Consider the following 8,302-nt stretch of genomic DNA (forward strand, 5'->3'; position numbering starts at 1 on the left):
TTTTGCTTAGCCTGGGTGAGGAAGATTGAATTCTTCTGCTCTTCGATAAAACAAGCATTCAGATGGAACTGTCAACTCTTACGAGAGCTGCTAGGTCCTACCCTGCCCGGGGTTAATCAGTAACTTCTGACATATTCCAATTTCAGCCATTTCAAGGTGGGGTATATTCCATCATTACACGGTGGCTTTATCATCTCTGCAATTTAATAGCACATCCTGTTGGGTCATGGAGATGGCTGTTTTTTTTTTCCTGGGAAAATCAGGATTTCGTAATATAAACTTATATGCACTCTTTTATCTAATTTTCATTACAATGATTTAAAACATGTAACTACGGTAGTGTCTAACATGCACTTTCAAATATTTTAGAAGGCAGGATACCTGCTTTGAAGAGTTTATACTGGTTCTTATAGGACTCGGTGGTATTTAATATGTCATTGGGGACCCTCAGCTCCCACAAAATATTTCAAACAGCATCTTGCTGCTTGTACGGGGTTTAGATGGCAAGGCTTAGGTAGCAGGGAGAGGGGGCTCTGTAAGGTATGGCCTCTGTAAGAAGAGACCAGCAGTTGTCCCTGAACTGGACAGAGCCAGTTCCAGGTGGCTTTGAGATGATGGCCAGAGCTGGGCCAGTCGGTGAAGCTGGTGGCATCTCTGTGACATGTATTTAAGAAAGGGTTAAAAAACCAGTGCACAGCAACTGTGTGAGAGAGAAGCAGCCCTGCAGCCCCCGAGGTGAGTGCAGCGGGAGGGCAGGAGGTGCTCCAGGCAGGCAGCAGCAGTTCCCCTGCAGCCTGTGGAGAGGCCCCTGGTGGAGCAGGCTGTCCCCCTGCAGCCCCTGGGTCCCACACGGAGCAGATCTCCACGCTGCAGCCCGCGGAGGAGCCCCCGGTGGAGCAGGTGGATGTGGCCTGGAGGAGGCTGCGGCCCGTGGAGAGCCCCCGCAGGAGCAGGCCCCGGGCCGGAGCTGCAGCCCGTGGAGAGGAGCCCACGCAGGAGCAGGGGGTCTGGGGGGAGCTGCCGCCCGTGGGGGACCCGTGCTGGAGCAGTTTGCTCCTGGGGGATGGACCCCGTGGGACGGAGCCGTGTGGGAGCAGTTGTTGAAGAGCTGCGGCCCATGGGAAGGTTAACCCACCACAATGCCTTGGACCGAGGCATTAGGACAGCCAGAGAAAACTAAGAGAAGGAAACAAGTACACTTGCATTTATAGCAGTTCACTTGATTAGCTAACCAGTAAGCAAAAGGAAATCACTGTGTTACCAGAATGCAATAATAATTCTAGCCTTGGGAATATTTGTCACTTATTTAATACTTGTGTGCGTATTCTCAATACACTGGTGTGTGTTTTAAATAGTTTCACAGAGAGAACTTTCCTGCAAAGACCTCAACTAACCTTCTAACACTCTTTAAAATAAATCAGTTTTGATTATGGTGTTCTAAAATAAGATGTAAAAATCAAATGTGAGTATGAAGAATTTTCTCTAGAATTCAATGCTTTTTGGTGACATACTGTCTCAAAGACATCTTCGGTATGTTTACTGAGCTGGGAACTATTCATTTCTTACATAGCACTTTCAGGAATAAAGCTGACCCAACCGACAACAAAGGAAATAACAAAGTTGGAGAGAAAACAACTGCAGGGTTTCGATGGAGTCTGCTAGGTTGGAAGACACTCAAAAGCTCCAACGCAGGTAGGTAAGACCTACTGCTTCTATCGGTTGTAAGTGAAGTATAGCAGCCCGGCAGGTGAAATAGAGAGCAACTCATTAAGGATTTAAAACAAACAATAGATTGAGTCATACTATATCATGCTATGCATGCACATGGTCTATTTGAACATGCAAATAGGGTTTCAGTAGGAAAACTACGTGTTACTCCCAGAGATCGATATTATTGACTTCAGTTATGTCCTGGGAATTTAAAAGTTTGCAAAATTAACAAAAATAAAGAAGGATCGAGTGGTACTTCTGAGCCTTGTAAATAACAGGACTGCCTCCCTGCCAGAGACCCAGACATCGTACTCCTGTGGGTGACAGCCCAGGCAATAAAATAGGGGTATCTCTTGTTACCTAGTGAATGGAGTCTGCCTCCACCTGTTTCCTCCTTCTTTTGCCAGCAGGATGGAAAACCAAGGGAGGAGTATTACACCATGGCAAGATCAAGCAGGCTGGATGCAGGGCATGAAAAAGCACTCAGGGCTTATCAAAATGGTGTCCATTAACAGCCATTCTCTGAAAGGCAGAGCACAGCGAAATGAAACAGGTGAAAAGATGAAAGAGATGAAACATTATCCCATGTAAGAATCACCAAACATGACAGCACGCAAACGTTGACTGGTATTGCTGCTACTCTGGAGATTGTAACCAGAGAGTGGTTAAAGCTGATGGGTCTTAAATGAGGCTAAATGGAAGAGGCCATTAAAGTCTTTAATCTAGTGAAGGAAGTGAAATAATAAAGGACCAAGGTGGTCACGGATAAGAACTAAGTGAAGCTGAGCTTTGCAGTGAAGATGGCTTGTGCTTTTTGCAGAGGGTATTTGTGGTGTCAGTCTGCCCACCTGGCTGGGCAGTGGGATGGTGTCTCATTTGTCTGTGAGAAGAGGATGATTTTTCCACTGGAGTGACAGGCACCTGGATTTCTGAGCAACAGAGAAACACCGCTTGTGGATGACACCAGAGTCAACAGAATTAATACCTTCACCAACCTTGACTGCAGCGTTGGTATGAGCTACGAAATGGCTCTAAGAGTGTTAGTGGTGCTTGGCATTCCTTTCAGCTCTGCTGAACCCTGGCGATCCTGCATGGGACAGATAGTTTGAAGAAAGTAAAGACAACCACAGGAATGCATAACAGTATTTCAATATTTATTCAAATAAATGACTTAGAGAAAAAAAAAAAAAAAGAAAAAAGAGATCTCACTGCAGCTTCTGAATGGAAGTGTGGAAGTGCTCAGTCCAGAGAAGAGCTGCACTGATTCAGCTCAGCTGGCTCTTCCAAGCACTATTTTTTACTACACAGATATGCCAGAGCCATCTGTGAGTGGGAAAAGCAAATCAGCGGGTTGCCACCAGTCTATCGCACTTGTTGAGCACATCGAAATCAACTTCTATCTCAGGAAACAGAGGAAATCACTTGAGGAAGCTGTGCTGCTACTTCTGATTTTAAACAAAGAGGAACTTGTTGAAAATACAAGGGGATGCCAGTTTGAAAGCGGTAATGATACACAGAGTTAACTTATTCCAAGGAAAAAGCACAAAAGACCTGGAATAAGGGAAAAAAAATAAAAGAAAAAGTTGTTTTGTTTTTGAAAAATCAGTGAACTGAAAGGCAATGTTTTTGGGAAGGTGATCTCAAGATTGAAGGCTACTGAGAATAACTGAAATAGAGAATATTAAAGCCCAAGAGCAACTTTGCTCTATAGGAGGGAGAGACAGGCAGTGCAGTAAGAAAAAATATGTAGCAGTAAGGCTGCAACAGGTACTTTTTAAGAAAATGAAACTTCGAAAGGCAATAACTGAGACTGCATGTAGGTGCAGAGAACAAGAACATAGGAACCAATTTAGAAAAAGCAAAGGAACAGAGTAAGAGGCATTAAAGGCAAAAAGAAAATGGTCTATAAGTATCTCAGAAGTAAAAAACAGACAAAGATAAGTGTAGATTTATTACAGAATGTGGAACGAGAGTTGCTAATGGATGATGCCCACAGGACTAAAGTGTTCAATCCCTCTTTTTCTTGTCCTCACAAAGGAAGATTACTACTGCCAGAAATTATGCATTTAAATAAGTAGTCATGTATACTAACCAAAATGGAAAAAACAATATTCATTATACGTAGTCAGCGGCAAAGGTCTACTCAGTCTTAAACCAGGGCTAAACAATCTCTGAACCAAGGTTGATTACCTGTGAGAAATAAAGTAGGTCGGGGAAGTTGTAAAGGACTGGCAAAGGCTACATATAGTGCCTGTATTCCCAGGATAGATCTGTACCTTGCTGCAACTGCCTGAAGCGATAGCTGGAGAAACTCTAAACTGTGCAACATCCACCCGTAGTAGCAGAGCTGGGAGGGAGTGGATGATATCCTAAGGTTTGGAAAAAGGATCAGGCCAAGAAAAAGGATCTTTTACTATTTGGTGCTCACTGCATTGTACATACAAGATTTACACCAACGTGATTGTAACTTCAGGGTCCAGTGACCTCAGTCAAAGGTGCAGGAGTTCAGAGTGTTTCATCTATGATTTTTACTTAATGAATTTGAATCTGCAAATTCTCAAACATTAATAAACACATAAAAATTTTGTTGTATGGTATCCTCTCTGGTAGTAAATTCAGATCTTGTTAAATATGCCCACTGTTGGCTTCTAATCATAGCTCTCATCAGTTATTCTGTCTATCTGTAGATCTACTGTATGTCAATAATTTCGTTCTAATTGCCTTGGTTCTGCTTCCCTTCTGCCAGTGTTATCAATGAAAAGCCTGAGGCAGCTGATAGGAATATAATGGAAGCCTCCAAGCTATGAAGCAAGTCTTTTTACTGCATACATTACTGTCATTCTGGGCAGCGACATTTTTAGCTTGTGGATTCTGATATCCGTGTCTTATTAAAATGGTTATTTGCGTGCTGGTGCCACTACCAAGAGAATTTACTTCAGAACCATCCACAAAAAAAAAAAAATAATAAAAAAAAATCATCATGCCCTACTGTGAGGCGTGTCTAATTACTGATATCAAAAGCAAACAGACAGTACCAGCCAAAGACCTGCACCGCCTGGTTTACGTAGCAGCAGGCAAGGCAAAAATGGCTTTGTGTTAGTATCTTTTCAATAGTTTATTTATAAACCAACGTAGGGTGTGACAGAGAAGGACTCTTAAGAAACCTGGTGACTGTGATTTGAAGGATGAGGTCACTTCAGCAGGCTGTGACTGTGTTCCTGGACTGCACCCTGCCAGTGGTACAAACAGGGAGGCCTTGTCTCTGGGGCTCGTGAGCTGCTCGCCATCTCCTCAGCTGCAGGATCTCTGCGGCGGCAGCGTGGGGCACATCCACTGCCCGAGGCTTTGTGCCTCTGCAGCTGTGCAGAAGGGAGATCCTGGAGACAGCAGGGACACCAAAGCCGTAGAAATGGGTCTGTCGTTCACTGACTCAATGATAACAGAGCGGTGAGCTTCTTTCTGCTGTTGTTGGTCCCTGCTCACCTCTGTCAACATGACTTGAAGGTTATTGCCAAGCCGGCATGGTAACAACTTCATCAATTAAACTGTGCAAGGGGTCAGGGGCTGACTTGCTTTCACTTGGTTCTACTTGTTTATCAGTTAATTCACTAAAATGTTGTGTGGTGTTAAAAACAAATAGTTCTAACCCCATCAGTAATTCACTGACAGTTATGAAAATGGTTGTGCATGGAAAGTTGGCACTGATTTTGACACGATATTATAAATAACTCACAAAACCCTAGTTCCTAAGAGAAGAATGGCTTCTGCTGCTGGTGTTTTATTTGAAGTGGCTTCCTTGACCATACTAATCCCCTTGTGTGCTATCCTATGTGAACAGGATGGGCTGCAGCTGGTATTGGGTCTGCAAGCCTTCAGTCCCCAGACTATGTAGACCCTATACTGGGGCACGCTTGGCTGAAGTAACCCAGGGTGCATTGCTACTTGAAACGCTGCTGCTTGTTACCTGTCATGAAATGTTTATTTCTGCTCCTGTGTCCACCCTGGCCTTGAGTAGTCACAAGTACTTGTCCCGCCGTGTAGCAACCTGCATTAGGAAGCCAAGGTTAAAGGTAACCAAGCAGGCAGCAGGGGTACGTCAGGCCTGGATCTGCTCACAGTCTCTCAGTCTGTGGCCGCCTGTGATAGTGTGTGGGGAAAGAATCACAGAATCACTGAGGTTGGAAAAGACCTTCAAGATCACCTGGTCCAACCATCCCCCTACCACCAATGTCACCCACTAAACCATGTCCCTAAGCACCACGTCCAACCTTTCCTTGAACACCCCCAGGGACGGTGACTCCACCACCTCCCTGGGCAACCCATCCCAATGCCTGACTGCTCTTTCTGAGAAGAAATGTCTCCTAATGTCCAACCTGAACCTCTCCTGGCGCAACTTGAGGCCATTCCCTCCAGTCCTATCACTGGTTCCCTGTGAGAAGCAGCTGACCCCCAGCTCCCCACACCTTCCTTTCAGGTGGTTGTAGAGAGCAATGAGGTCTCCCCTGAGCCTCCTCTTCTCCAGACCAAACAACCCCAGCTCCCTCAGCCGCTCCTCACAGGACTTGTGCTCCAGGCCCTTCACCAGCTTCGTAGCCCTGCTCTGGACACGCTCCAGGGCCTCGATGTCCTTCTGGTACTGAGGGGCCCAAAACTGAGCACACTACTCGAGGTGCGGCCTCACCAGAGCCGAGTATAAGGGGACGATCACCTCCCTGGTCCTGCTGGCTGCACTATTCCTGATACAAGCCAGGATGCCGTTGGCCTTCTTGGCCACCTGGGCACACTGCTGGCTCACGTTCAGGTGAGTGCCAACCAACACCCCCAGATCCTTTTCCTCTGCAAATCTTTTGAGCCACTCTGCCCTATGCCTGTAGTGCTGCATGGGGTTGTTGTGGCCAAAGTGCAGGAGCTGTCACTTAGCCATGTTGAACTTCATCCCATTGGCCTCTGCCCATCGAGCCAACCTGGCCAGGTCCCTCTGCAGGGCCAGTGCAGGTGAGAGCACCACGTCCAGGCATGAGTGCTAGTGTGTGAGCCTGAGCCTGTGGCCAAGAAGGCCAACAGTATCCTGGGGTGCATTTGGAATAGTGCCGCCCACAGGTCAAGGGAGGTGATCCTGCCCCTCTACTTGGCCCTGGTGAGGCCACACCTGGGGTACTGTGTCCAGTTCTGGGCTCCTCAGTACCAGAGGGACATGGAGCTACTGGAGAGAGTCCAGAGGAGGGCTACTGAGATGATGAGGGGACGGGAGCACCAGGCTGAGAGAGCTGGGCATGTTTATAGCCTGGAAAAGAGAAGACTGAGGGGAGACCTCCTCAATGTATATAAATATCTGAGGGGATGGTGTTGAGCGGATGGAGCTGGTCTCTTTTCAGCTGTGCCCAGTGACAGGATGAGAGGCAACAGGCACAAACTGAAGCACAGGAGGTTCTGGCTGAATACAAGGGGGCACTTCTGCACTGTGAGGTGACAGAGCGCTGGGACATGCTGCCCAGAGAGGTTGTGGAGTCTCCTTCTTTGGAGATACCCAAAACCTGCCTGGATGCCATCATGTGCAATGTGCTTTGGGCGATCCTGCTCAGCAGGGGGGGTTGGACTGGATGAAATCCAGAGGTCCCTGCCAACCTCAGCCATTCTGTGACTGTGTGACTGTGATACTGTGGGATTCTGTGGGATTCTGTGGGATTCTGTGGCTGTGTGACTGTACAATTCTGTGACTGAGGTCAACTGTATGAGGTTCAACAAGGCCAGGTGCCGGGTCCTGCACCTGGGGCACAACAACCCCAAGCAGCGCTACAGGCTGGGAGATGAGTGGTTGGAAAGCTGCCTGGCAGAGAAGGACCTGGGAGTATTGGTTGATAGTCGGCTGAATATGAGCCAGCAGTGTGCTCAGGTGGCCAAGAAGGCCAACAGCATCCTGGCTTGCATAAGAAGCAGTGTGGCCAGCAGGTCTAGGGAAGTGATTGTGCCCCTGTACTCGGCTCTGGTGAGGCCGCAACTCAAGTACTGTGTTCAGTTTTGGGCCCCTCACTACAAGAAGGACATGGAGGTGCTCGAGCGAGTCCAGAGAAGGGCAACGAAGCTGGTGAGGGGTCTGGAGAACAAGTCTTACGAGGAGCGGCTGAGGGAGCTGGGGTTGTTCAGCCTGGAGAAGAGGAGGCTCAGGGGCGAGCTTATCGCTCTCGACAGGTACCTTAAAGGAGGCTGTAGAGAGGTGGGGGTTGGTCTGTTCTCCCACGTGCCTGGTGACAGGACGAGGGGGAATGGGCTAAAGTTGCGCCAGGGGAGGTTTAGGTTGGATATTAGGAAAAACTTCTTTACCAAAAGGGTTGTTAGGCATTGGAATGGGCTGCCCAGGGAAGTGGCTGAGTCGCCATCCCTGGAGGTCTTTAAGAGACGTTTAGATGTAGCCCTTAGTGATATGGTTTAGTGGAGGACTTGTTAGTGTTAGGACAGAGGTTGGACTGGGTGATCTTGGAGGTCTCTTCCAACCTAGGTAACTCTGCGATTCTGTGACTCTGTGGTACTGTGACTCTGGGACCCCGTGACTGAACAGCACAGGCTGACAGACCCCGCGCCCCGCCCCTCCCCG

Source organism: Cygnus olor, chromosome 2 (genome assembly GCF_009769625.2).
Source record: "Cygnus olor isolate bCygOlo1 chromosome 2, bCygOlo1.pri.v2, whole genome shotgun sequence".
In the NCBI taxonomy this organism is placed as follows: domain Eukaryota; kingdom Metazoa; phylum Chordata; class Aves; order Anseriformes; family Anatidae; genus Cygnus; species Cygnus olor.